At 45.3% G+C, this 25,892-nt stretch overlaps 1 protein-coding gene across 1 annotated transcript in view; it reads left to right on the plus strand.

The window, feature by feature from the left end:
- The window catches only part of KANK1 (KN motif and ankyrin repeat domains 1), a 195,558-nt gene that overhangs the window by 49,782 nt on the left and 119,884 nt on the right, over positions 1-25,892 (plus strand). The window contains exon 3 of the mRNA XM_040620285.1: positions 17,725-17,824. The gene's annotated coding sequence lies outside the window, so the exon portion shown is untranslated. The remainder of the gene's footprint in view (positions 1-17,724; positions 17,825-25,892) is intronic.

A 25,892-nucleotide genomic window follows, 5' to 3' on the forward strand; every position in this document is an offset into this window, starting at 1 on the left:
GGGAGACAAAGTCACTTGGCACAGGCACAGCTGTCGGGCAGCAAAGAGTGTGGGTGGGACGGCTTCACCAAGGAGGGGCTCGGTGAGGCTGGAATGGTGGCCCAGCCTTCCACAGATGTGGCGGTGGGCATAGAAGAGACACCAAACTCTGCTTCCCTTCTTTTTCCTTCGCAAACGCATGCCTGCATTCTTTCAAAGGTCACGAGGCATATTCAGCAAAGTTTTTGCCATTGAAATAAAAGAGAACTGGGGACATTTATTCCTATGAAGATCTTCCCGACCTGCCCATCCACCTGTCCTGTGCAGGGCCTACTGGGGAGAAAATGGTAGCCGCTCCATCTTGAAAACTTAACCCATAGTTCTTGCCAGAGCAGAAATGGTTTCAGGTTTGCTCCCATTCGGCCTCGTGCAGACCGGGGTTTAAAGATCTCTTGTGCAGAACACAACTCATTTCTTCTGCATAGATGAAAGCCAACAAGGAAAACTCGAACAGCATGTCCTGGTTTGGAAGGGGCATATACGTGGAGCACAAGTTTGGGAATGTGAAACCCATTTATGCACCGAGGGGGTGTTTTCTTTTGAAAAGAACCTTCGGGGTCCCTTCCTTGTAGCACTTGGGTGCAGAGTTGCCCCCTCTAAAGCTGTGGCCACTTGGAGCAGTGCATGAGCTTGTCAGAATCAGATCTCTTATGAGTATGTTCCTGCAGTGTAGGTGGTTGCATGTGTTCTAGAACTTGAAGTGACCAAGTGGTATTGAATTGAGAGTTCATTTTTTTAAAAGTGCCTCAAAAGTGTCCAGCAGGAACAAAATTTACAGTCTTTGAAGGAGAAGGAGAGGAGAGCACTAACATTTATTGAATGCCTAAGTTCAGCATTTTCATTCTTTGTTGTATTTCATTTTCATGCCCCTATTAGGTAACTATGATTATTCCCACTTTACGGAGAGGAAAATAAAGCTCAGAAGTTGAAATTTGACTAAAACCACAGACTAGTCCGGTGTGAGGTAGAAGGGGATCCCATGTGATGATAGCTTACATTTCTTTTAACGAACTACATGCCAGGTGTGATGGTGTGCAGTTCGACGTGTGTTATCTTGTTCTCGGCACAGTCAAGCCTCAGAGGTTTGTTGTTGTTTTTTTAATTATTATTTTAGAGAGCGAGCGAGCAGGGAGAAGGGCAGAAGGAGAGGGAGAGAGAATCTCAAGCAGACTCCCTGCTGAGCGGGGAGCCCTACCTGGGGCTCGCTCTCATGACCCTGAGATCGTGACCTGAGCCAAAATCAAGAGTCAGATGCTTAATTGACTGAGCTACCCAGGTGCCCCTAAGCCTCAGGGGTTTTAAAAATCAGTCTTCCAAGACTGTCTTGAGACCAAGGACAAACATTATTAAAACATTGTTGGATTTCTTTCTAGTCCCTTGCATATATTTTTTGTGGAATCCACTTCATACCCAGTTTTCACTTAACTATGTAAAACAAGCATTTTCTCATCTTCATAAAATCTTCATAAACATGAAATCTATGTAATAATTTAAGTTTCTGACTTTTTGCTATTATAATAATGGAGCAGTGAATATAGGTTACTAAATCCGTGGGCGAGGGGGAATTGAAAACATTTTTCCTTTATGTATATTATTAGAAGCAACATTATAGGGTCAAAAGTTATATTTGTTTTTAAAACTGTAACCACTTTAAAAGACCTTGATACATGTTGCCTTATTGATTTCTCTTAACTATGGGAGCAGTATCCGCCCCAGGGCAGTGTGTGAGTGAACGCCCATTTCCCTGCAGACCTAGCCCCCTGGGGGCGGGACAGGTGGTCCCAGCAAGGCTCCATCCAGGACCATCCCCCCTGAGAGGCACAGGGGACATGGGAGGCTGCTGGGGCGGAGACCTCACCTCAGTCTGCCTGACACCCAGCCGTTTCCAACTGCTAGATGCACCCTTTACTGTTCCTCCTGCCGCCCATCCATTGTGTCATGTCCGTTTCAAAAAGCATAACTTTTTATCTCTGTTTTATTCATCATTCTTACTTCTATCCCCTCAGTATGTCCTCGTGCTTTTCTTTTTCTAATAGTATTTACTTAGGGATCCTTAGAAGAGATGTACAGTTAACTTTTTTTATTGGATTTTATTTAATTATTTTTTATTGGATTTTATTTTATTTTTTAAGATTTTATTTATTTGAGAGAGAGAGAGCAAGAACGAGCAAGGGAGGGGCAGAGGGAGAGGGAGAAGCAGACTCGCCGCTGAGCAGGGAGCCTGACGCAGTGCTCGATCCCAGGACCCTGAGATCACGACCTGAGCCGAAGGCAGACGCTTAACCGACTGAGCCGCTCAGGCACCCCTTTTATTGAATTTTAAATCAACTCCTGGATTTATCGTTTCTATTTTTTTTAACGCATTCACTGTTGCTGAGGTGTTTCGTAGTAATTTTTCTAACAGATGGAGTTGGGTGTTTTTCTTCACTGGATATGTAGTTCACTTATTGTAATTACTCAGGTCTTGCTTGCATTTATCTTTGCGCTCACCTTGGCCAGATGCATAAGATTTGATCTGTGGGGTTTCTGTTTTGTTAATTCCCCACCTTCCCCAGGCCCAAGTGTTTCTGTTATTGTCAAAGCAGTCTCATATTAGGATTTATGTTTCTTGGAAACAATACTTATTTAGGAAGATGGTTTCTTTTCCTCTATGTTATTGGGCTTTTTTGTTTAAATGCCTAGTATTTGTCTGATGGTTTTGTTTTAATCTGTGCTTGGAGTGTGGTCTGCTACTTTGAAGAATGTATTGAATTCTTTATGTAGTACTAAATATATATATTATTTGGTATAAATATACACAGTAAATTATGTATGGTATTTGGCATAAATATATATAGTAAATTATGGACGTTTGGAAAAGATGTATCTTTATAAAGTTCAGTTAGACTTCATTTTAAAAATCTGCACCTGAGGATGCCTGGGTGGCTCGGTCAGTTGCGCGTCTGTCTTCAGCTCATGTCATGATCCCGGGGTCCTGGGATCCAGTCCTGAGTCAGGCTCCCTGCTCAGCGGGGAGCCTGTTTCTCCCTCTGCCTGCCGCTCCCCCTGCTTTTGCTCTCCCTCTCTCTCTGACAAATAAAAAATCTTTTTAAAAAATTGGGCAGACCATAGAACAATATTTAGAGTAGGATCCATTTAGAAAAAAAAAAATCTGCACCTGTATTTTAGTTACTGTGAAAATGTGATGTCCTTAGCGTGCCCTGAATATGAAGGCTTGCTTTCCTAGCAGGGGTGACAGTTTTGAGATCACAGAGTCTTGCTGGCTGGCTGTACTGTTACGTAGCGGACGCAGCCGGGTGTAGACCTGTAGTATAGACAGAAATCAAGACTCAGGTCCCTAGAAACCTGATGTGTGACCTAGACCCTGTCCAGGATGTGTTCTGATCAGCAAGTTAATCTGTTAGAGGAACTTTTATCACTGTAAAAGGCAGAAATGATTTTCTTAAAGCTTTTGAATCCTGCTTTACCCTACTTATCATGAAAACTGAGCACTGGACACTTAATTTTTTAAAACCATCTGCCTCCATTAATTCAGATTAATAGTCACATATACTAAGCAACTAAAGATTTGTACTTTTTCTAAGTTTTTAGGATATATAGAGACTAGATTGGGTTGCTTTTCGTGTTAGTAAAATTGTTGAAGACTCCTTGGCCTAGTTCTGCAGAAGACTTCATACATGTTTAATGTCTGCCTAATATTTAGTAATGATTTAAGTTTCGTTTCTTTTTTTTTAATTTAAGTTTCTGACATTTTATTGTGGTAGTTAGTGGGGCAATAAATGTTTGTGCCTAAATCTTTGTCAGATTGTTTTGAACATTATTTCTTTAATGTGTGTTATTAGAAGCAAAGTGACTGGGTTAGAAATTATAAAGTTGTGTGTGTGTGTATATGTGTGTGTATACGTGTGTGTGTTCATATATGTGTATATATGTATATGAACCATATATAGAAATAGTACTAAATAACTGTAACCACTCTAAAGACTCTGGATGCATTTTGCCAAATTTCTTTCTTTTAAATGGGACCAGTGTCCACGCCATGGCAGGATGGAAGTATCTGGCTCCCACCTAGCCCCTGGGGGTGATCTCGGTTCATCCCCCCAGCTGTGGCGCTCCATCCAGGACCAACTCTTGCTATGGGGTGTTGGTGTGAAAAGGTGGTGTCATGTGTCTTCTCCATGAGAAAAGGCATTGTTACCAAGACAAACAGTGGTGCTGGATACAGCTCCGTCCGTGCCAGAGCCAGAGAAAGTCTTCACTGGAGGGACTGTTGACAACGGCTGGAGGTCGGTAATGCAGAAGTTACCTAGTGTTCCTTTGGCAACAGGTGTTAGTGGATTTATTCTACCGTAGGAGCCCTTTAAAGAAAATTCCGAACACCTACACTGAAAAATAAAATAATAAAATAAGCCTTAGGAATGCACTACCTGTTAAGATTTAGCAAGGGAGAGCACATGTTGAACAAGATAGGCTGCCTTTTTTCAATTTAATAGATAAGGAAATACCTATTTGATTGCCTTTTCGATAAAATATTTTTAAGACAGACCACATTTTTAGCAAGGAAACAATGACCAAGATAGGCTCTCTGGTCCCCGGGCCCTTATAATCTCATGTAAATTTACACTTAGAGACACACAATTCTGCTTTTCTGAATGAAAGCTGAAATGCTGTTGGAACAAGTCTCAGCTGAGAAACTTAGATGCACAGAGTGAGATGTGTTTCCTAATTTATCAGGAAAATTAAAGACAGTTTTGTTTAAAAGGCACAAATTAGGGAGGGAGAAATAGGGGTTTATAGGAAAAACTTAAGTATTGGTAAAGACTCAGATTTTGTGCTTCTTGAAGACTCATAAAAAATCAAGTCCTAAACTCACCAAGTGATATTCTTCCCAGTTTACCTGTGGGCCAAGCTCAGAACAACCTGGGGTCCCTAGTGGAGCATGTGTGTCTGCTTGTCCACCAGGAGGTTGCTGGGAAGGCACGGGGGTTTTCCTTTTTCAGTCATTTCAGCTACAAATGAGTTGGAACTGGGAAATCAGTTTTTCCTTGATTTCGGTGTCTCTCGCTTATATATGTAATAAACAGTGATTAAAAATATATTTATGCTCTTTAAGAGGACATATATGTCTTAACTGGAACTTATTGAAAGAAATGTGAAAACATCTCTGTATAATGAATCAAAAGAAGACATAACATGTGAAGCAGCAACGAAACAATTTTTATTTGAACAGCGAGCAGCTCACCCATCCCCTCCCCACCCGCCCTTGCCATTGCCAATCTGTTCTCCATCTATGAGCTTGGTTTTGCTTTTTTTGTTTTTTGTCATTTAGATCTCACATATAAGAGAGATCACATGGTATTTGTCTTTCTCCTTCTGACTTATTTCACGGAGCGCCCTCTAGGTCCATCCGTGTTGTGACAGGTGGCAAGGTCCCATTCTCTTTTATGGCTGAGCAACGTTTCACTGTATACATGTGCCACGTCTCGTTTACCCATTCATCCACAGAGGACACTTAGGTTGTTTTCAGATCTTGACCATTGTCAGTAATGCTGCAGCGAAATGAGGCTGCAGGTGGCTTTTCAAAGTAGGGTTTTCATTTTCTTCAGATCAAGACCCAGAACTGGAATGACTGGATCCTGCGGTAGCTCTACTTTTAATGTTTTGAGGGAACTCCTTACTGTTTTCCAAAGTGGCTGCACCACTTTTCATTCCTGCCAGCAGTGCATGAGGGGTCCCTTTTCTCCATAGCCTCCGCAGCACTTGTTACTTCTTGCCTTTTTTTTTTTTAAGTTTATTTAAGTAATCTCTGCACCCAATGTGGGGCTCAAACTCATGACCCTGAGATCAAGAGCTGCACATTCCACCAACTGAGCCAGCCAGGTGCTGGCCCCACTTCTTGTCTTTTTGGTATTAGCCACTCTAACAAGTGTGAGGTAACATCTCAAAAACATCTCATAAACCATAATGAGGTTTTAGTTTGCATTTCACTAATGATTAATATTATAGAGCATCTTTTCATGTATGTGCTACCCATCTCTGTGTCTTTGGAAAAGTGTTCAGCGCCTCTGCTCATTTTCTGATTGGTTTTTGGGGTTGTTTTGTTTGCTACTAAGTTGTATGAGTTTTGTTTTTTTTTTAAGATTTTATTTATTTTTTTAAAGTGATCTCTGCACCCAACATGGGGCTTGAACTCACAACCCTGAAATCAGGAGTCACACGCTCCGCGAACTGAGCCAGCTGGGCGCCCTGAGCTGTATGTGTTCTTTATATAATTTGGATATTAGCCCTTATCAGATACGTGATTTGCAATTATTTTCTCCCGTTCGGGAAGTTGCCTTTTGATTTTATTGATGATCTCCTTTGTGGTGGAGGAGCTTTCTAGTTTCATTTAGTCCCACTTATTTATTTTTGCTTTTGTTGCTTTTGCTTTTGGTGTCCGATTCAAAAAAAATCATCGCCAAGACCGACCTCAGGAGTTCTGTGGTTGCAGGTCTCAAATTCAAATGTCTAATCTATTTTGAGTTGTCTTGTGGTGTAAGATAGAGGTCCAGTGTCATTCTTGCTCATGTGGCTTCCAGTTATCCCAGCACCATTTATGGAAGAGACTGTGCTTTCCCCATTGTATTCTTGTTGTCTTTACCTTATATCAAATGCGAATTTTTAACATACCAGTGCATTCTTTGCATTCGTACATTTTGCCTGATGAGGTGACAATGGCTGTTTCTGGTAGAATGATCTTTTCATCTTTCTGTCTTTATATTAGAAACTTTCTGAAATCTGATTTCTTGTTGGGCTTGTACAAGGTGAGATTGTGTCAAGTGGCATATCTGTTTAGGAGTTGCTTTATTATTTTTTTTAAAGGTCTATTTATTTTAGAGAGAGTTTGTGATGGGGGGAGGGACAGAGGGCGAGAGAGAACCCCAAGCCAAGTCTGTGCTGAGTGTGCAGCCCGACATGAGGCTCGATCCCATGACCTAAGCCAAAATCGTGACCTAAGCCGAAATCAGGAGTCGGATGCTTAACCAGCAGAGCCACTTAGGTACCCCACCCTTTTTCTTTTTAAGTTGGCCCCTCACCCAGTGCGGGGCTTGAACTCACGGCCCTGAGATCAAGAGTTGCATGCTGTGTGAACTGAGCCTGTCAGGCGCCCCAGGGTTTGCTTTTTTATTCTTTGCAATTTCACCAAACGTTACCACAATATATGTCCTAACACAGTAAAGGTTAGTTTTAATAGGAAATTAACTTTTCTAGCATGTTTTGAGAAAAGTATTCGAGCTGGTATAAATGTTAGTTACTGGCAGGGTGGAAAAGAGTCTGACTTGCAGACTTCATGATGCCGGCGTGTTGCTCTGATTGGTCAGGTGTCGCCTTTATGTCCTAGATGAGCTCATGCCATGACCCAAGGACAGTCTTTACAGTCGAAGAATAAAAAGTAACTTGTAAATGTGGAGAGCCTAGGTCAATAAGTTGAAATTGCTGCTTTACCAGTCTTCAGATTTATGTAATAAATTAAAAACCAAGAGTCTGTGTTTCGTTTTGGTTTTTGTTTAAGCTAGAAGTAACCTAAGCCCTTATTGGTGGTGAGGGCGGCAGGGATTATAGAAGCCACAGGTGTTGTTTTGTTGGCGTTTTAAAGAAAATGTTAAAGTGGCTGACAGGGTTCCCTAAGTCACCCCCCTACCCTGAGACGGATTGATCTTTGCTTTAGAAATCCTGAGTGAAAAGACTGAGGAATTACCCCCTTGGGGTAAGAATGACTGATGGAGGAAGGCCAGGCTCCTATATTACACGGTAATGGAAATACATACGTACCTTGCAAATGTATAGTATTAGACGGGGTTGACTGTAGATGAACAACGTACTTCTCTTTCTTATAATTGCAGGCAGCTTTAATTAGAGACTCAGAGTCTGGCTGTGCCCACCCGCCTGTGCTCCATGTTTCCGGGGTGCTGGCCAGGCTAACCTGGGTCTTCTTTAGAGTGGGAGGAGTCGTTTTGTCCCGCTAGGACTCACGGATCATCACCAGCATGGACTGGCTTGGGCCCTGGACTGCAAATGTTTGCAAGGCCCACGCAGCCCCGTTCTTCTCTTGGGGAAGGTAACGGGAGGTCTGTGCCTGTAATACTCCATAAAGGCAGAGGAGCTGGAGGCTGGTGGGCGGGAGGGGCGCCAGCTGGCTCTCTTGGAACGCCAGAGCCTCTGCTCTGATAGTTAATGAGCTTGAGAGAGCATTTCCTTGGCGAACTTTACTGCTTGACCCAGTTGACTGGGGCACTCCGGGGAAATGGGCCTTGATTCCTGCTCTTACTTCCCAAGATTGAAATCTGGCATTTATATGATTGTTAATATTGAAATGGGCACCCGTACGACCTTATGTTCTCAACTAGGAAGAAGCCAGTATATTTTGAAATTCTTTGTTGAAAGTACACTCTCTTAAAAAAAAAATAGTACGTTTATTTCAAATTGAAACCTGTGTGTTTTTGCTTTGTCTTTTACATATAATAGAACTTGATTGAAGTAATTTTTATTTTCATGAGGCATAATCAAAAGCATCTTCGATTATTCTGGATTTGGGGAAGGCCCACATTTGCTAGGCTTTATCTTTTTTAAAAGATGAAGATTTCTCCCATCTTGTTTGGTGAATGAGAGGTATGGGTATTTGTCTTAAATGTTACAAATTATTTCTTTTTTTTTTAAGATTTTATTTATTTATTTGACAGAGAGAGAGGGAGAGAGCACAAGCAGGGGGAGCAGCAGGCAGAGGCAGAGGGAGGCGGGGCTCAATCCCAGGACTCTGGGATCATGACCTGAGCCAAAGGCAGGTGCCCAACTGAGCCACCCAGGTGCCCCATAAATGTTACAAATTATTTCTGTTAAAGCAGTCAACAGTACTCTAAAAGACAAGGCAGCGGCTGGTAGTGGGTAACGTCTTCGAAGTTGCATAGTAATAACCTTTAGTCAGGTTTACAGTATTTGGGAGGTACATGTTTTCAGTTTATGGATGGAACATTAAAGCACAGAGAAAGTGCAGTACCTGTCTGAGGAAAGTCACGTGTTTGGTGACCAAAACCACACTCATTCTCTTTCATGTAATAAACTAATTAAAGAAGATAGTGTTCTAGTTAATAGCAAGGAATAGCTTAACAAGTGGTTCTCAAAGTATGGCCCTTGGGCATCGGTATCGTCTGAGAGCTTGTTAGAAATTAAATCCTCGGTGGGGCGCCTGGGTGGCACAGCGGTTAAGCGTCTGCCTTCGGCTCAGGGCGTGATCCCGGCGTTATGGGATCGAGCCCCACATCAGGCTCCTCCACTATGAGCCTTCTTCTTCCTCTCCCACTCCCCCTGCTTGTGTTCCCTCTCTCGCTGGCTGTCTCTATCTCTGTCAAATAAATAAATAAAATCTTTAAAAAAAAAAAAAAAAAAGAAATCCTTGGGGGCGCCTGGGTGGGTCAGTCCTTAAGCGTCTGCCTTCGGCTCAGGGCGTGATCCCAGCATTCTGGGATCGAGCCCCACATCAGGCTCCTCTACTGGGAGCCTGCTTCTTCCTCTCCCACTCCCCCTGCTTGTGTTCCCTCTCGCTGGCTGTCTCTCTGTCAAATAAATAAAATCATAAAAAGAAAAAAAAAAAGAAAAAAAAAATTTAAATCCTCGGCCTTACCCTGGATCTGCGGAGCAAAAGTCAGGAGGCATGAGTCCAGCAGTTTGTGTTTTTGAAGCCCTTCACACACGTGTGATGCACTCCCAAGTTTGAGAAGCATGGCTTTGCTGATGTCGTTCTAAACGCTCGGAGTCGCCAGGGTGATCCGCCCCCCAGGGGTCTGAGGGCAGACAGGGTGGGGGGCAGGGGTCAGCCTCCTCCGTGGCCCTGGCACAGACAACACACACACACATACACACACCACACCACCCCCACCCCCACCCCCACCCCACCCCCACCGGACCTTCCTACTGAGCTCAGTGCTTCTCCCTGGAACTGTAGTTTTACTTCAGACACGCGGGACAGGGGAATAAGGATCCAGTCCGGCTCGTAAAGCGTTAGATGCCCTGTTCCCGACGGAAGGTGCTTGGTCAACAGCTGTTGAATGAAAGTCTGTGTCATCAACACCAAGACTGTATCCTGTCCTGTCGAGCTCATGCATGCCCTTCTTCCGCTCTCTGTTTGAGACAGTGGTTCTCAGAATGTGCTGCTCATTCCCTCTGACCCCAGCCCCACCATCCACCCCGCCCGCAGCAGCAGCAGCAGCAAAACCTGGAACTCCTTAGAAATGGACGTTCTCAGGCCTCAGCTCAGACCTAGTGACTCTCAGCCTCAAGTCGGAACCAGCCATCTGGGCTCTGATGGTTTACACTTTGGGTTCTGATTTATGCTTCGATTTGAGAACTGCTGGGTTTAGGTGCTTGAGTTTTTTGTTTTGTTTTGTTTGTTTTTAAAGATTTATTTATTTGAGAGGGAGGATCCTGAAGCTGTCTCCCCACAGAACGCGGAGTCCGACGTGGGGCTCGATCCCAGGACCTCGGAGCTCAGGACCTGAGCTAAAACCAGGAGTTGACCGCCTAACCGACTGAGCCACCCAGGCACTCCCATTTGGGTTTTTTTAATGGTACCTTTTGTTATAATTTCCTGGGAAAGTAAAGATGTTTGGCATTTCGACTTTGGGGATAAGAGCGCACTGCGGCTCAGCATGGCGTCCTCCATAGCACGTGACGGCGTGCTGTTAGCCGATCATTACCTGCTCACACGCCCTTCCTCACTCAGGGTCCAGCGAGAGGCCTCCTGTCGCCTCACCCCCAGATGTGGTCACTTGCTCTACAGAGAGCTGAAAGAGGATAGAAATACTGGAGGGTATGGAACTTTCCATCCGGGGGCTTATGGTTTAAAAGGCAGAACTGAGCCAAGGGGGTAAGCTCATCAGAGAGAAAGCGTTTGCTGATCTGGTCACACACACACACACACACACACACACACACACGCACTCATTCATTCACCTTTTGTTCTCTTTGCTTTAAGTTGGAAATGTTCTTCCTCCTTTACATAAAATCTAGATACCAAATAAGGAAGTATACTCTGGACGACTGAGTACCCCTTATTCCCTGTGCAATCTCTCAAGTGTTACTATTTTTTTTGGCCATGGAAGGTAAAAAAAAGTTATGTTTATTAATAGCATAGTGCACATGGTCACTTAACTATCTTAACTATTTCACTTCTGATGAATCCTAGAAGAGAAAAGCTCTTTTCTTGAGCCCTCTATATAAAATTTAAAAAATTAAGTATATTTTAATTTTTCCCCTGGGGTAGTATCACAGTTTAAGAATATATCTGACCATTGATTTTTAAAAATACATACATACATAAACAGCTAGCTTTATACCTTGTTACAAGATCATTGCAAGTTTTTAAGGAAAAATCAGGTATGACAATTGAAGAGAAAATACCCATGACCAAGTTGGACTGTTCTTTACCGTATCAAGAAATTGTATGTGGATGTTTATGGGAGAAGTTATTCCAGACCCTACCAGTTTTCTGTCAAAAAAACAAAACCAAACTGATGTTACTCTGGATAACTATTTTCTCCCACCTCTGTGTAACGTTTAACTTGTCTTTGTAATGTAGGCTTGAGCTCTGCTAACTATTTCATCTGTAAGTTGACAAGCCTACACCAGGGGTGGGCACCTCGCAGAGCAGAAACATCCCTCTTGGGGTTTTACCTTTGTATCTTGATTTAATAGAATGTCTGCAGCTGACAACAGGAGGAATGGGCTATATTCAGGTGTGTGTGTGTGTGTGTGTGTGTGTATATATATATATATGTAAATATATGTATATATTTTATATATATACATATATATTTATATGTATATTTATATACATACATAAAATGTCAGCTAAAGCAGGACGTTCACCATGCAAGCCTAGAAAAACAGGATTCGGTGAGGTGCAGTTTGGCAGGGCAGGCACACTGAAATGGGGAGACCAGAGGCCTAGACTTGGAGGTGTTCCTAGTCCAGCACATGGACTATACCAGGCAGCTCCCCCCTAACTTCCTACCCCCAGCCTGGCTCTACCGTCTCGGGTCTGGTCCAGTGCTCACCCAGCATGCCCAATTATTAGCTTGGGAACATGGTAACTGGGAAAGCATGGTATTCACTTGGGTATCTTTGGCTGTGAGGATCAAATCCAACTTCAGGAGGGCTTTCTCCAGATACTGAAGTACCCCAAAGAATCCAGGATCCTCAGGGAAAACCTAGGATCAAAGACAGAAAGCACAGGGAAGTTGGAGGACGCTGTGTGCTGTCTTGACTGCTCTCAGCTTCAGCCCCCCTTTCTGCAGACCAGCTCTGTCTGCTTCTGGCACCTGCCCGGCAGCTCTTAAGCTGCTGCTTTGAAGCCCTATGAGAGAAGCATCGTGCTTTGCATGGGTTGGATGTCTTTATGGGCCCCATGAGGCCGTGGCTGGGTGAGATGTGTGTGTACTGGGAGGCACTATGAGAGAGTCACCTCTGACCCTGTAGCTGGGTCAGAAAATTCCAAAGAAGGGAGTAGTTGATGTGGAGAGGACAAAAGCATTCCCCCCACGCATACCATGAACATGTTACTGTGGGTTTATTCATTAACTTCGCTCTAGGGGAGGAATCATCTTTGGCTCCAAGAAAATCTGGATCTTGGACCTTCTGAAAAACCTAGGGCCAGACTGGGGAATCAGGGTCACGGTGACAGTGAATTTTCCAAAGTGACTCCACCCCGTGAGGCCTCATGGCTGGGAGCAGGTGATGCCTCCACGGACACCTGTCTCTCAGCACAGACCCCGTAAACAGCCCTGGTGGTGAGCAAGGCTTAAGTTCACGGCGAATGCCTGCACGGTGGTAACGCCTTCTGAATCTCTGCTCTAGGAGCCTTCTTTACGCTGCATAACATTCTGATCTGATGGAAATTGATGAATTTGACCCAGTACTCTCCGAAAATATATATGGGTTACTGGATGTTAATCCTTTTGGCTTCAGGAGTTCATTTGGTCACTCAGTTGTTAATTCAAATTGGGAATGAATCTTGGTACATAAACTCGGGGGGAAAATGTACTTCTCTGAATCAGCGTATCTGGTGGTAGCAGAAAGGTCACCCTTGGGTCGCTTTCCCGTACCGCCCTCCCAAGATGGCGGCATAGTTCCAGGCCCCTGCTATTTGTCGTGAAGTCAGAAGGCCCCCTGGGTCCTCTCTTCACACTGATCCCTGCTGCTGCTGGGTCAGAATTGAGGCTGGGGAGGACTCTTTGTCACAGGAGGAGTCCAAGCTCTGCATCCTGCTGTTCTCTCGGGGCCCCTGCGTGTCTGGGGGTGTAGCCAGCGAGCAGGTGTGACGTGACCCTCTGCTGCTCCAGGTTTCGCACTCAGCTCTCATTCAAAAATCTCTGAGTCTGGGGGGATTGCTCTCTGCTCAAGCCATGTCCTCCTTAGGAAAGCTGGCCACAGCCTCCCTGATGCAGGGAAGCCAGAGCCCTCTAGCCGCAGGAGCGAGGGAAGTTGAGAGAGACAAACACACCGAGAAGCCTCCTGCCCCAGGGTGGAGACCATCCACGCCTGGCCAACAACCAGGCGGTGAGTCGGCCCTGCCTTCTCTGCACTCAGAAGCAACGGTCCCCCGCGGTCAGATCGCCACTTGGAGGCATCTCCTGCTCTTCCTCATGGCTCCAGGTTTGTGGGTGGCTCTCCCTGCTCCAAACCGGGTGCATAAAGGCATTTGTTGTTGGGCCGTTTCCAAAGCCAGTTTGGAAACCCGTTGTTCCCAGAACAGTAGCCTCCCAATTCCCAAGCATTTTCCATACGTCTTCAGTGAATTCATAAAAGTAGCAGGAGAGCTTTTCCTTTTCCCTTCTCTGGCGATGGGTGATTTTTAGTTCTGTTCATATTCCTATGGGGAAACTCACCTACCTGGCTCCCGCACATTGTGCACTCTTGTGCTCAGACTTTGCAGGCACTAGACTAACCGTGACTGCACACAGTTTCGCTGGTCAGCCACCATCCTTCGCAGCCACGTCATCGTCTGCCTGGCCCACAGCACAGCTACTGCATCGAAAAATAAAAACACTTGGGGGGTGTATGGGGGGGAGGGGATATATTTAGGAGTAAATCAAGGAGAACCCTATAGCAGATGGCAAAGTTTGCTCGCAGCATTAATAAAACCTGCCACCTGGGGCAACCAGCAGAGGACCGAGGACCTGTGAATGCCTCATCTAGAATTTCAGCCCTGACTCTACCTAAAATATTTATGCAGCAGTGCTCCTTAACCCCCGACCAAAGCATGGGCTCACGTGTATACTGTTACCGTAGACGTCACCAACGTCTGACCCGCTGAGGAACCTTGGAGTACTTGGAATGTGGGAAAGTAAACGGCCAGGGGGTGAAGTTTGTAGGGGCTGAGAGAGTGGCCTTGGTTCCTAAACAGAAATATTTATCTTGTGACCAGAATGGCTCTTCAGTGGTCAAGACCCATGACCGAGGAGGGAGAAGGGAGTTTACTCAGGCAAAGGGTGAAAGGGATGGTGTGGACGCTGGTAAGCTGGGGTACTAGTGGCAGAGAGATCGGAGTTACTGCCGGGAAAGAAATGTTGCTGAAAACACAGCTGGTAATAATTCTGTTCCCGAGTCTTTCGGTCTCTAGAGACGCTTTTGTGTTTTATGTTTGTAAACGTATCATACACACGTGCTGTGTAGAAGATTAAAAATGTTAATAATGCTTATCATTTTTTTTCTCTATTCATATTTGGTTTTTCTTTTTAAATTTTTTTAAAAATTTAAATTCAATTAATTCAGTTCATTTCATAACTTACTCAGTTAATGAACATACATTGTATTCTTAGTTTCAGAGGTACCTGTCTGGTTGTTCTAAACTTAAGGAAAGCACTATTTTGAAGGAAGAAAAAAAATGTCTAAAGTGATCTTTCTGGCAGTTTAGCATAAATTATACAGGTCACCCAGAGGTAGTCATTTGATATCTCACCTGAGTCTGGACTTTTGCTCCTTTTGACCTGACACATTGTACTGTATGGGGTTTGGTTTTGTTTTTCTCTGATAAATGGATAAGTATCATTCTCCTGAAGCAGGGACATAGAATTTAGATGCTGAGAGTGGATAGCATACGGCTGTTGAATGGTGTTCTGGAAGGTTTCTTAGAGAACCAAAGCCAGGCACACACAGGCAGTGTTAGGACAGAGAGGTTGGAAGGGTCTGCAGTCAGTTTATTTCTGGTGACCGAGCTCCGTGCAGATGGTGAAGCGAGGAGCGAGGGAGTAAGCGAGGGGAGGTACTTTCAGTGGTTTAAGTCGGTTAAGCTTCGGGGTGCGGCATGACCCGCACAAACTCTGCTTGTCTCCATGTGCCCTCCTGGTTTCTCCTCAGTCCCCTTCAGTCTGTGTCCTGTACCAGCACGACTGTAAGTTGTCCTCAGGGGTCACCGTTGTTATTAAGTTCAGCGACCTCTTGTTAGTGCCCCACCCACAGCCTCCAGCGTCACTCGGTCTCTCCGGGCTGGTGTTTCTCTCCACCCGCACTGCACGGTTGTTCTCCCCCTGTAGCCCCTCCTCTGTACCTCCTTCCTAGGTGGTTCTTCCTCTGTCTCCCTTGACCCTTCCCTGGGTCTTCTGTCATCACCCTTAGAACCTTCCTGTAGTCCTGAAACGACAGCTGTCACCTTCCTGGCGGTAAAAGGCTCGCAGGCAGTCCCCTTTCTCCACTGCGAGTCGTCCCGTCGACGCAGCGTTTGGTTACAAGATGGCTTTTCAGATTAGAACACGTGCACTTTGTCACCAAATCTACAGGCCTGGATGTGCTTAGACTCATCTCCGGGCTCCATGAGACGGCCCCTGGATTGCCGATGTATGGTTCACTCATTGCTGGTGGAATAAGCCCCCGGTGAGCCTCTCCGGGCAAATAAAAATGGTGGTGTTAACAACAAAAAAATCTTATTACCTCAAGGCACAAAGGCATATAAATTTCAAAAAGCATTTGCAAAGCTAATCCAAAAAATACTGGGTTTGTAAATACCGAAATGTGGTCCGTGCAAGAGTGAAAAACTTAAGTCCCGTTCCAGCTGGACCACTGAGCTCAGTAAACACAAGACAGTGGACGGTGCTGTTAGGACAGTGTGTGAGGGTTAAATGGCCTGGAATGTGGGCCTTGTGAGGGCCACGGGCTCAGCTGGGCCTTGACAAGAGGGGAGAAGAAAAGCTGTATCTTGCATGGGGAGTGATGGGTACAAAGGCAGGGTCTGAGGGTGTGTTCTCCAGAACATAGGAAGACAGCCTGACGAGGACAGACGGTATTTGTTGGAAGTCGGAGGAAGGTAAGATAAAGTGGAGCTGGGTTATGGAAGCGGCTGAAAGTCAGCGGAGGGGTTTACATTTAACAGAAGAGAGCATTATTACCGCCGTGGGTCGGATGTAAGAATGCTAGGTTTGGAAGTTCGAAGACCACCCAAGTTTAGATTTGGAGGCTTCCTGTAAGGTGGGGTGGGAAGGGCTCCTGTTTCTCGAGCCTCTTTTGTATGCCAGGCCCGTGCTCTCTGAGATCTGACTTTTATAGTAACCTTAGGGCTAGATACCCTTGTTTGCCGTCTTACACAGACTGAGCTCCGCGGAAAGGTGACTTGTCTAAATTCTGCAGAGCTCCTGGGCCAGGATTTAAGCCCAGGGACATCTAACTTCAAAGCACAATGAGAATGGAGACCATTTTAGTCCATTCTTCATTTTGCAGACCCAGGCGAGCCGGGACTGTTGAGGGTGACACAGGGAGCAGGAGGATGGAAGCAGGTGCTCTGCAGGAGAGCCTGGGTGGGCAGGATCTGTGGAGATAGGCCAGGCTCGAGGCTGCAGTTGGGGCAGCTGGGGTGCCATAGCATCTGGCATGAGGCACAGGGCAGTAGGACATCCCAAGGGAAAGGGGTGCTGGACTGATCTCACAATGACGGGTGGCTGGAAAATAATCCCACAGTTTGAATCCCAGGGAACTGCCGCGCACAGAGAAAATTGTCGGTGGAGCTAGTTTTCCAAGAAAGGCCATATGCGTCCTGTGGGGTGGTCTGACTCTGAAATGACAGGGACCCCAAAATACAAAAATGTGAGCTGCCTTCTGTACATACTGACCAATACATGAACAGCGTGAAAGTTAAAGGTAGAAGTCTGGGAGGAGGGGATGCCTGGGTGGCACAGCGGTTAAGCGTCTGCCTTCCGCTCAGGGCGTGATCCCAGTGTTATGGGATCGAGCCCCACATCAGGCTCCTCCGCTATGAGCCTGCTTCTTCCTCTCCCACTCCCCCTGCTTGTGTTCCCTCTTTCGCTGGCTGTCTCTAACACTGTCGAATAAATAAATAAAAAAATCTTTAAAAAAAAAAAAAAAAAAAAAGAAGTCTGGGAGGAACCAGCCCTTGTCTTGGAAGGGATGGGGACATACCCCAAGAGCGAGCAGCTAAGCTTGTCCCAAGAGCAAAGGACACCCCCGTTTGCATCATCTCCTAGGCTGTCGTTCTGGGCCATCCCTTCCACCTGCCCGACCCGCACCCTCCATGGGAAACGACTTTACTTTGATTTCCCCACTCCATAGCCATCTCCAGGAGTTGGTCCCCCTCTCCTGCAGCTCCCAGCCCCATAAGGACACTGCTCCCCCACATTTCCCTCACCAAGATTCCTCTTCTTCCAGAATGATCGTCGCACTGCTGGCAGCCTGCTGAATGGTTGAATCGCCTCCATCTTCAGACCACGCGAGGGAGATTGTCCGTGGCGCTAAAGCACTAATTGAGGTAAGGTGTACTTGTTTCCGAATGGCTATCGTGTTTGTGTCCTTTACCTCGGCTTTTTGGAGACCTTAATCCATTCTTTCCCCCTAGCTTTTATGCGCTCATAAGCCTTTCGGAGTGCTCTTCCTCTGCGAGTGTATAAGGGGACAGAAAAGACTTTTATAGGATGAAATACGAGCAAGGTGCTTGGCTCTGAAGAATAAAGTGGAAAACGTATTACTCCTCAGATGAGATCAGTAAAAGTACCCTAGTTCCATAAACACAATATGCATAGAGGGGATTCTATTAGAGAACCTTAATAGATTGAAAGGAGAATTATTAAGTCCACTTGAAAAAAAATGCAGACACTTCAGTATTAATATATTGCTGGCTTTATTCAAGTAAAGAGAATCTAGAAATAGGGAATTTAAAAGGAAAAATAAAAGCCTGTTCTTCCATTTCCAGAGATAATCCATGGTAAGATTTTGATGCATTACTTGTAATATTTATTTTACGAATATTGGTATTGATGGGTGTCTGTGTGTGTTGTGTGTGTGTGTGTTGTGTTAACTTGTCTGATACTTGCAAACAGGCTTGCTTTATACCAGGGTCTGTCCCAAGCACTTGACATATATTAATTTATGAATTCTCACAAGCTGGTGAAGTGGGTTTTTTGTTATCCCCATTTAAACGTAAGAAAACTGAGGTGCAGAGAAATTAAATGACTTGCCCGTGCTCACACAGCTGGTAAACCCACTTAGAAGTTGAACCAGTCAGGGGATGCCTGGGTGGCTCCCTCGGTTGGGTGTCTGTCTTTGGCTTAGGTCGTGATCCCAGGGTCCTGGGATGGAATCCCATATCCAGCTCCCTGCTCAGCAGGCAGCCTGCTTCTCCCTCTCCCTCTGCTGTTCCCCCTGCTTGTGCTTTCTCTTTCTCTGTCAAATTAAAAAAAAAAAAAAAAAGAACTTCAACCGGTCAGATAAGGAAGTCCATGTGAATGGGCTTTTTTTTTTTTTTTTTTGCATACCTCTTTTCCTTTAAGAAGATGCTTATTCCGGGGCACCTGGGTGGCTCAGTCAGTTAAGCATCTGCCTTCAGCTCAGGTCCTGATCCCAGGGTTCTTGATTGAGTCCCTTGTTGGGCTCCCTACTCAGCAGGGAGCCTGCTTCTCCGTCTGCCTCTGCTGCTCCCCCTGCTTCTGTTCTCTCTTTCTCTTTTAAATAAATAAATAAAATCTTAAAAAAAAAAAAAAAGAAGAAGATGCTTGATCCTCAGGGCCCCTCCGTGGCTCCGTCAGTAAGCATCTGCCTTCGGCTCAGGTCATGATCCCAGCATCCTGGGATGGAGCCCCATGTTGGGCTCCCTGCTCAGCGGGGAGCTTGCTTCTCCCTCTCCTCCCCACTCATGCTGTCTTTTGCTATCTCTGTCGCTATCTCTATCTCTCTCAAATAAATAAAATCTGAATAAAACAGATGCTTGGGGCGCCTGGGTGGCACAGTGGTTAGGCGTCTGCCTTCAGCTCAGGGCGTGATCCCGGCATTATGGGATCGAGCCCCACATCAGGCTCCTCTGCTGGGAGCCTGCTTCTTCCTGTCCCACTCCCCCTGCTTGTGTTCCCTCTCTCGCTGGCTGTCTCTCTCTGTCAAATAAATAAATAAAATCTTTAAAAAAATAAAAAGCAGATGCTTATTCCTCTCTTTCTATGTCATCATTTTACGTGTGTGCCGTTCACTCACATGGTGATGCACTGGCTTCCCTACCCTGTCTCCTGTTGTGCGACTTCTGTGCTCACGCATGATGATATCCCGAGGACATCCTGCTCTGGGTGGCTTGGCTGAGTCAGCGGGAATGTGGGAATGTTCTGTTCTAGTTTTTGATTCACTCTGCTAATGGTCTTCTCTTACATTCTGACTAGTGGTATATGGAAGTGCCTGGTGACCCTAAGCCCTCAGCATGGCAGTTAGAAATTTGAGGAAGTTTGTTTGCTTCTTAGAAGATTCCAGGTGTCCTTGTTGAGGTCCACATTCTTGCCTCTAATACTCTTAGCCGTGGCCTCTGCCTGGTTTCTCTCTCTCCACTTCAGTCCTTTGTCACAAAGGAGTTGCAGGACGGTGGGTAAGAAGAGCAGGGGCTCTCGAGCTAGATGCCTGGGTTCAAATCACGGCTGTACTACTCTGCCTCAGTTTTCCCGTCAATAAAATGGAAATAATACTAAAACCTCTCTTATAATGGTGCTAGGTGACAGTTGATGTAAGGTACTTGAGAACAGTGCCTGACTCTGGGTATGTGCTCAGTTAGTTGTTGGCTAGTACTGTCTTCCAGAAGCCCATGCTCAGGGGCACCTGGGTGGCGCAGTCGGTTAGAGGTCCAAATCCTGATTTCAGCTCAGGTTGAGATCTCTGGGTTGTGAGATTGAGGTCTGCATCAGGCTCTGCGATGAGCATGCAGTCTGTTTGAGATTCTCTCTCCCTCTGCTTCTCCTGCTCATGCTCTCTCTCTCTCAAAATAAATAACCTTTAAAAAAAAAAAAAAAGGTCCATACTCAGATGCCTGGGTGGCTTAGTTGGTTAAGCATCTGCCTTCGGCTCAGGTCATGATCCCAGGGTCCTGGGATTGAGTCCCACATCGGGCTCCCTGCTCAGCGGGGAGTCTGCTTCTCTCTCTGCCTGCCTCTCCCCCTGCTTGTGCGCACTGTCTCTCTCTCTGACAAATAAATAAATGAAATCTTAAAAAAAAAAAAAAAAAGAAGGTCCATACTCCTATAATTAAGGAAAAGGTTATACTTGTTCGCAATGACATGTGATTTTTCTCAGATTTGTAACTCACAGTAATATCTAACATGCTACATTGTTGCGTCGTTAGTGTTGACACTGTGAGCAACCCAAAGGTGACACATAGCGATCCCTGCCTCAGCGGCTGCTGCCACATCACGGGTGACGAGGAGACAGTAATAACAGGCGTGCGAAGTAAGTGGAATGTGAAAGTGCTTTACGAGCTCCCAGAGCACTTTCCCACGCATTACTTCCCGGAGCCTCGCGACAGAGCCGTGAGCAGCTGGAGCAGCTGTTATCTATCAGCCTTGCTTTATAGAGGAGGAATTAAGCGACTTGCTCACTTAAGCTCATGGAAATGGTCAGGGGTAGAGCTGGGTGTATACCCAGGCTTTCTGACGATAAATCCTCATTCTTGGTGCTTCATGACCTAATGAAAAGCTGAGGGAGGAACAGGTGTCGATACCCAGCTCTAGAATGTGCTAGAAAAGGAAAGAGCAAAGTGGGATGCCACCTGGGTTGAGGGGGAGGCAGGGACCCAGTGAGGAGAGGGAGGCAGAGGAGGCGGGAGGGGGCTTTCTCCTGGAAGCAAGCAGGGAGGAGGGAGGGAAGAGATGAAGGGTGTAGACTCAGATGCTTTGACTTGGAGAGGACTATTTGAGGGGGCTCAAGACTTAGGACCTGAATGTAACTCCTGAATGGAGAAAGAAGAGGGTATTTGTTACGATTAAGAGCAGTGGTTTGCAGTTTTTGATTTGAGAAAGAGGAACTATTCAGAGTAGCCCTGGTGCGACGTGAAACAGGGAATCCAAAGGGCTGCCAAAGACCTTTGCGGCACAAGAGGCAGGGCCCAGATAATGTCACCCAGAAGTTGAGTACTGCAGTGACCATATTTATACACTCTTGTCACACCGTGCAGGGTGTTTTAATGAGTGGATAAACAAGCAATGGTTCTCAGTTTTTGGTTCTAGAAACCTTGTTGGGGTCTGTGCTTATCCTCAGGCAATGGGTACGTGAAGTAGGGAGAGGGTAGATGATTTCTTAATCTGTGAAATGAGGTTTTAGACTACATAGATGCTTCTAGAAGTCCCTTTCTACCACACGGTTTCCTGATTCATCTTCAGTCTACACTGAGTCTCCTGTCTGTGACCCCCTCTACTAGACAGTTTAGCCTTTTTACGTTATGATCTAGATACTTTCTTTGCTTGCTTACCTTACTGCCATAGGCAACGTATATGGACTATAGAAAAACTAAAGATACGTAGACAAAAAAAGACATATTTAACATGTATAATCCTACCACCATTAAATACCACTGTTAATGTTCATCCAGAGGATTTACTGTATGTATATGCCTCCATAGGGTTTTTAAATATAAAAACGCAACTTGCCTTTCTTCTTTTTTTAAAAGATTTATTTATTTAAGAGAGAAAGAGAGTGTGAGCAGAAGGGCATGCACACAGGCACACGTGCACTCACGCTTGTGCTCTTACACACTACTTGCGGCTGACCCTGTCTCATTCAGAGAGGCAGTGCCCAAGAGAGAGCCCCAGAGCAGGCTGCTTGGGTCCGCCTGGCTTCCGCCTTCCCCAGCTCTGTGCCCTGGGACCCCTTCACCTCTTCCTGCCCTGGAACATCACAGTCGTCATCATAATAGTCCTTCCTTATCTCAGAGCCGTTGGGAGGCGTAAATGGGGGCATTTATGCAAAGGTCTTAGAAATCGACCCCATGCACAGAAGTGCACATCAGTGTTTCACTGTCCTTGTCATTTTCTGGTTCTCAGAGAGTGCTGTCCTGTCCAGCCTTGGTCATTCTGTCCGGCATTCTCCATCTCATAATTCCCTTTTATCGGCTTTGAGACTTAGCAGTATGTAATTATTTTGCCCTGATTTACTTTGTCCTGTTTTCTTCGCTAGGCTGTGGCTCCCTGGGGACGGGGGCTGAGCATCTGTTGTCCACAGCTAGGTTTCTGGTGCTTTGCAACATTTGTAGAAAGAATGAATGAATATCAACCTGTCCGACCACAGACTGCATAGACACCTACATTGTGTTATTCTTGTTTTATGGTTTTATTTCACCTTTTTAAGTATTTCATCTTTGTGAAACTTAATTTGAAGTATGGTTTGAAATACAAATGCAAATTAATCTTTCCCCATATGAAGTAGCCAGTTGCAATTTTTGTCTTTTTTTTTTTTTTTTTTTTAAGAGCACTCCAACCCAAATTCTATAGGGACTCTGATGTTGTTTCTTGTTTCTTTGTTTGTTCGTCTCTCCTTGGGTAGTCCTTTTGCAAAAAGTAAATGCAGAAACTGTTCATTGACTTCAGCCAAATTCCTCATGAGTGTGCTGGCCCAGGACCAGGAAAGATGCTCCTGGGGTCACTTCCCGTGGCCTGACGGAAGACATGTTACTGACTTAGGGACTTGTTGCATTTGTTCATTATCTAGTGTTACTAAACCAGCTGGTTATTTCATGCAACCCTGTTTTAGATATTCTGTCTCCCGTTTTTAAAAAATGACAAATCTTGAAACTTCCACATTCTACTGACTAAATTACTTTTCCTTAACTGCCTCTTGCATTTAGATGAGAGATGAATATACCTTGATAGACCATGTGTTCTGATTTTGGTTTGGAAAGACTGGTCACCATTGTTTTCCAGATTTTACCGTTCATCGTTAAAATTAATGACAAAGACGAGACCTGCCCATTGTCAGAAAACATGTATACAGAAAAAAACCTGACTCTTGGATTGCACCTCCGGATCACCCCTTCATATAACCACTCTAAGTTTATTGTATGTCCTGCCAGGCTTTTCATAGATCTTTACGTAAGCACACACACACTCTCTCTCTCTCTCTCTTCCCCTCTCCCCACCCCCCCTGCAAATACTTGTATGCTTTTTCTGAACAATGTCATAAGCCCACTTTCTTATACACATCAGTAGGCTTTCAAAACACTCGAAGCCTTTGTTTCCTAGCTGGCAGCGTGCTAGAGAAGTTACTAATTGATCTTTTCCCAGGGCTTTAAACCCCAGGTCCTGCTTAGCTTGTGTGAGTGACTGGATGTAATCTTCCAGAGGGCAGGGTCTCTGGCACACTCAGGAATGTGGTATAATCTGATAAGGATTTCCGTCTCCCTGCAAAGAAAGAAAAAGGGAAGCCAGCGGGGTGGGGAAGGGTTCATTCTCCTCCGTCCGTCCGACCATTCGTGAGGGTGCTCATTCAGTGAAGATGTTTTCCCCGGTTATAGACCACGTAGGCTGATTTCTGGGGAGAGGGCCTCACACACTGGGGTGCTGTCAGGGGATGGAATTTTTCCACCACTCATTCTCTTCTGCCTCTTTTTTTTTTTTGTTTTGGTCCATGAGACTGGAAGACACAGTGGGGTGGACCAGGGCAGAGATCGCAGTGTTGCAGGCTGTGCCCTTCACACTGGCAGCAGGAGGCATGCGGCTGACCGCCCCGGGCTCTGATCTATGACACCGCACTCCAGAGACCCGGAGGGGTTTCTGTAAGTGATGGGGACCCCGGACTTCTGCAGAATGGCACTCGTCGGGGGGTTTTCACAGTGCCCACCTTATTGCGCCAGAGAGGCAAGTTTCATTGCTTAACGGGACAATTTACGGCCATGGGCTTATCTCCTTGTTTTAGCTCTTTATGTTTTTTCTGCCTTTTAATAAAATGTGAAGTCACAAAGCAATTAAATAGTAGTGTAGTTTTCAGGCAGGAGGTGGAGAAAGGCTACCCCGGGGGAAAGGCTAACATGATTGACAGAGGCTGACTGGAGATTTACATTGGGAATAACTCGTTCCTCAAAACTTTCTTCATTTCCTGGTGGGAAGTATGGGGTAAATCATCGACCAGGAGGATGGATGATTAAAAGTGTAGGAGTTATGATTTCTTTTTGACTTTGTAAGTCTCTAAATCTAAACCTTAACAGAGGGTTCTCATTTTAGGAACTCTTGAGGAAGTGATGGAAACCAGCCCTGCCAAGGATTGAAGGGAAGCAGAAACACTGTAAAATCTCGAATTGCTAAAAAGCTCGAGCTGGTTTATATTTTATAAAATGTCTTGAGATCCAGCAAAATGAAGGAGAGAATTTATGAGCCTTTTTTAAAATTATTATTCCTTAAACTCACATCCACAAGTGTCGATATTTTTGAATATTTTTAAATATCGAATGGGGTTTCAGCTGTTAGTGTCTTGAGTTTTTTAAATAGCATTAGGAATATACAATATTGACACTTAAAATGAGGAAAAATGTGGACGATTGAACATGAAAATATGGAGAGTTGAGGTTCCCTGTCCTCTTATCTCAACTTCCTCAAACATAAAAGAACTACTGTTGATTTAGCCACTTTGTATCCATGACCTATTTATTCTCATCAAGAGAATTAACACGCGAGGATACAGAAGTTGAAGTTGTCATTGTTTCTTATCCGAGAAACATTTTGATTTTAAGGAGTTTTGAAAAGCTGCCTTTTGATCTGATTTTCTCTAGTTTCCTGATAACCCCATGGAAATGGCCAAAGCAATCAGCTTAAATTAAAATTCAGTTGTTGGTGCTTGTCGAGAGAAGATTAATTTAACTAGGAGTTAATTTATATGACCCAGAAAATGAGTGGCTAAGAGGACAGTGCTTTTTCTGGTGCAAATTTCTCTTGCCATGAAAGCACCCTGCAGGGGAGACTTCGTGCCTTCGCAGGACACCCCTGCTGCCCTCCCCCTGCCCCACTTCACCACCACAAAAAAGAACAAGAACTGGAGAGTCACCTACACAGCCGTCCTGTTGCTGTTGGGAGTGCGTACCCTGATTGGTGACCCCCGAGAGGATCTGTGCTGAGGGACCAGGGGAAATGTTAATTTCTAGAGCTTGGTAAAATGGTAACAAACAGCTTTTATCCCAGATCGTAAATCTGTCCCAAGTCCCAGCCCAGGGTCCTGTGTGTAGGTCGTGGAGTGGCCGGTGTTGGGTTTGGGCCCCATGAGGGAGGGTGTGGGATTCCTTTGGATGTCCGTCACTGTAGATGAGGTCTGGAGAGAGAGGGCTGTGTGATCTCTCAGACCTTATTCTGGGCTGTTTCTCAGGCAGCCCCGGGGCCAGGGTTTATAAAGAGTCGCTGATTTTGATTATGTGTCTTTTTCCCTGGCGCCAGTCCTTTATCCATCCAGACTGCTGCCCAGGGCAGTCTCTGGATGCAGAAAGCGCCCATCTGCCCTGGTACCATGGTCTTACTATTCTAGCGGAAGGTAACTCAGTGGGGAATTAGCGTTTTGCTCTTACCCGTGTATTATTTCTTTTCAGTTGTATTTGTCTTCAA

Source organism: Ursus maritimus, unplaced genomic scaffold, assembly GCF_017311325.1.
Source record: "Ursus maritimus isolate PB19 unplaced genomic scaffold, ASM1731132v1 scaffold_34, whole genome shotgun sequence".
Taxonomy (NCBI): domain Eukaryota; kingdom Metazoa; phylum Chordata; class Mammalia; order Carnivora; family Ursidae; genus Ursus; species Ursus maritimus.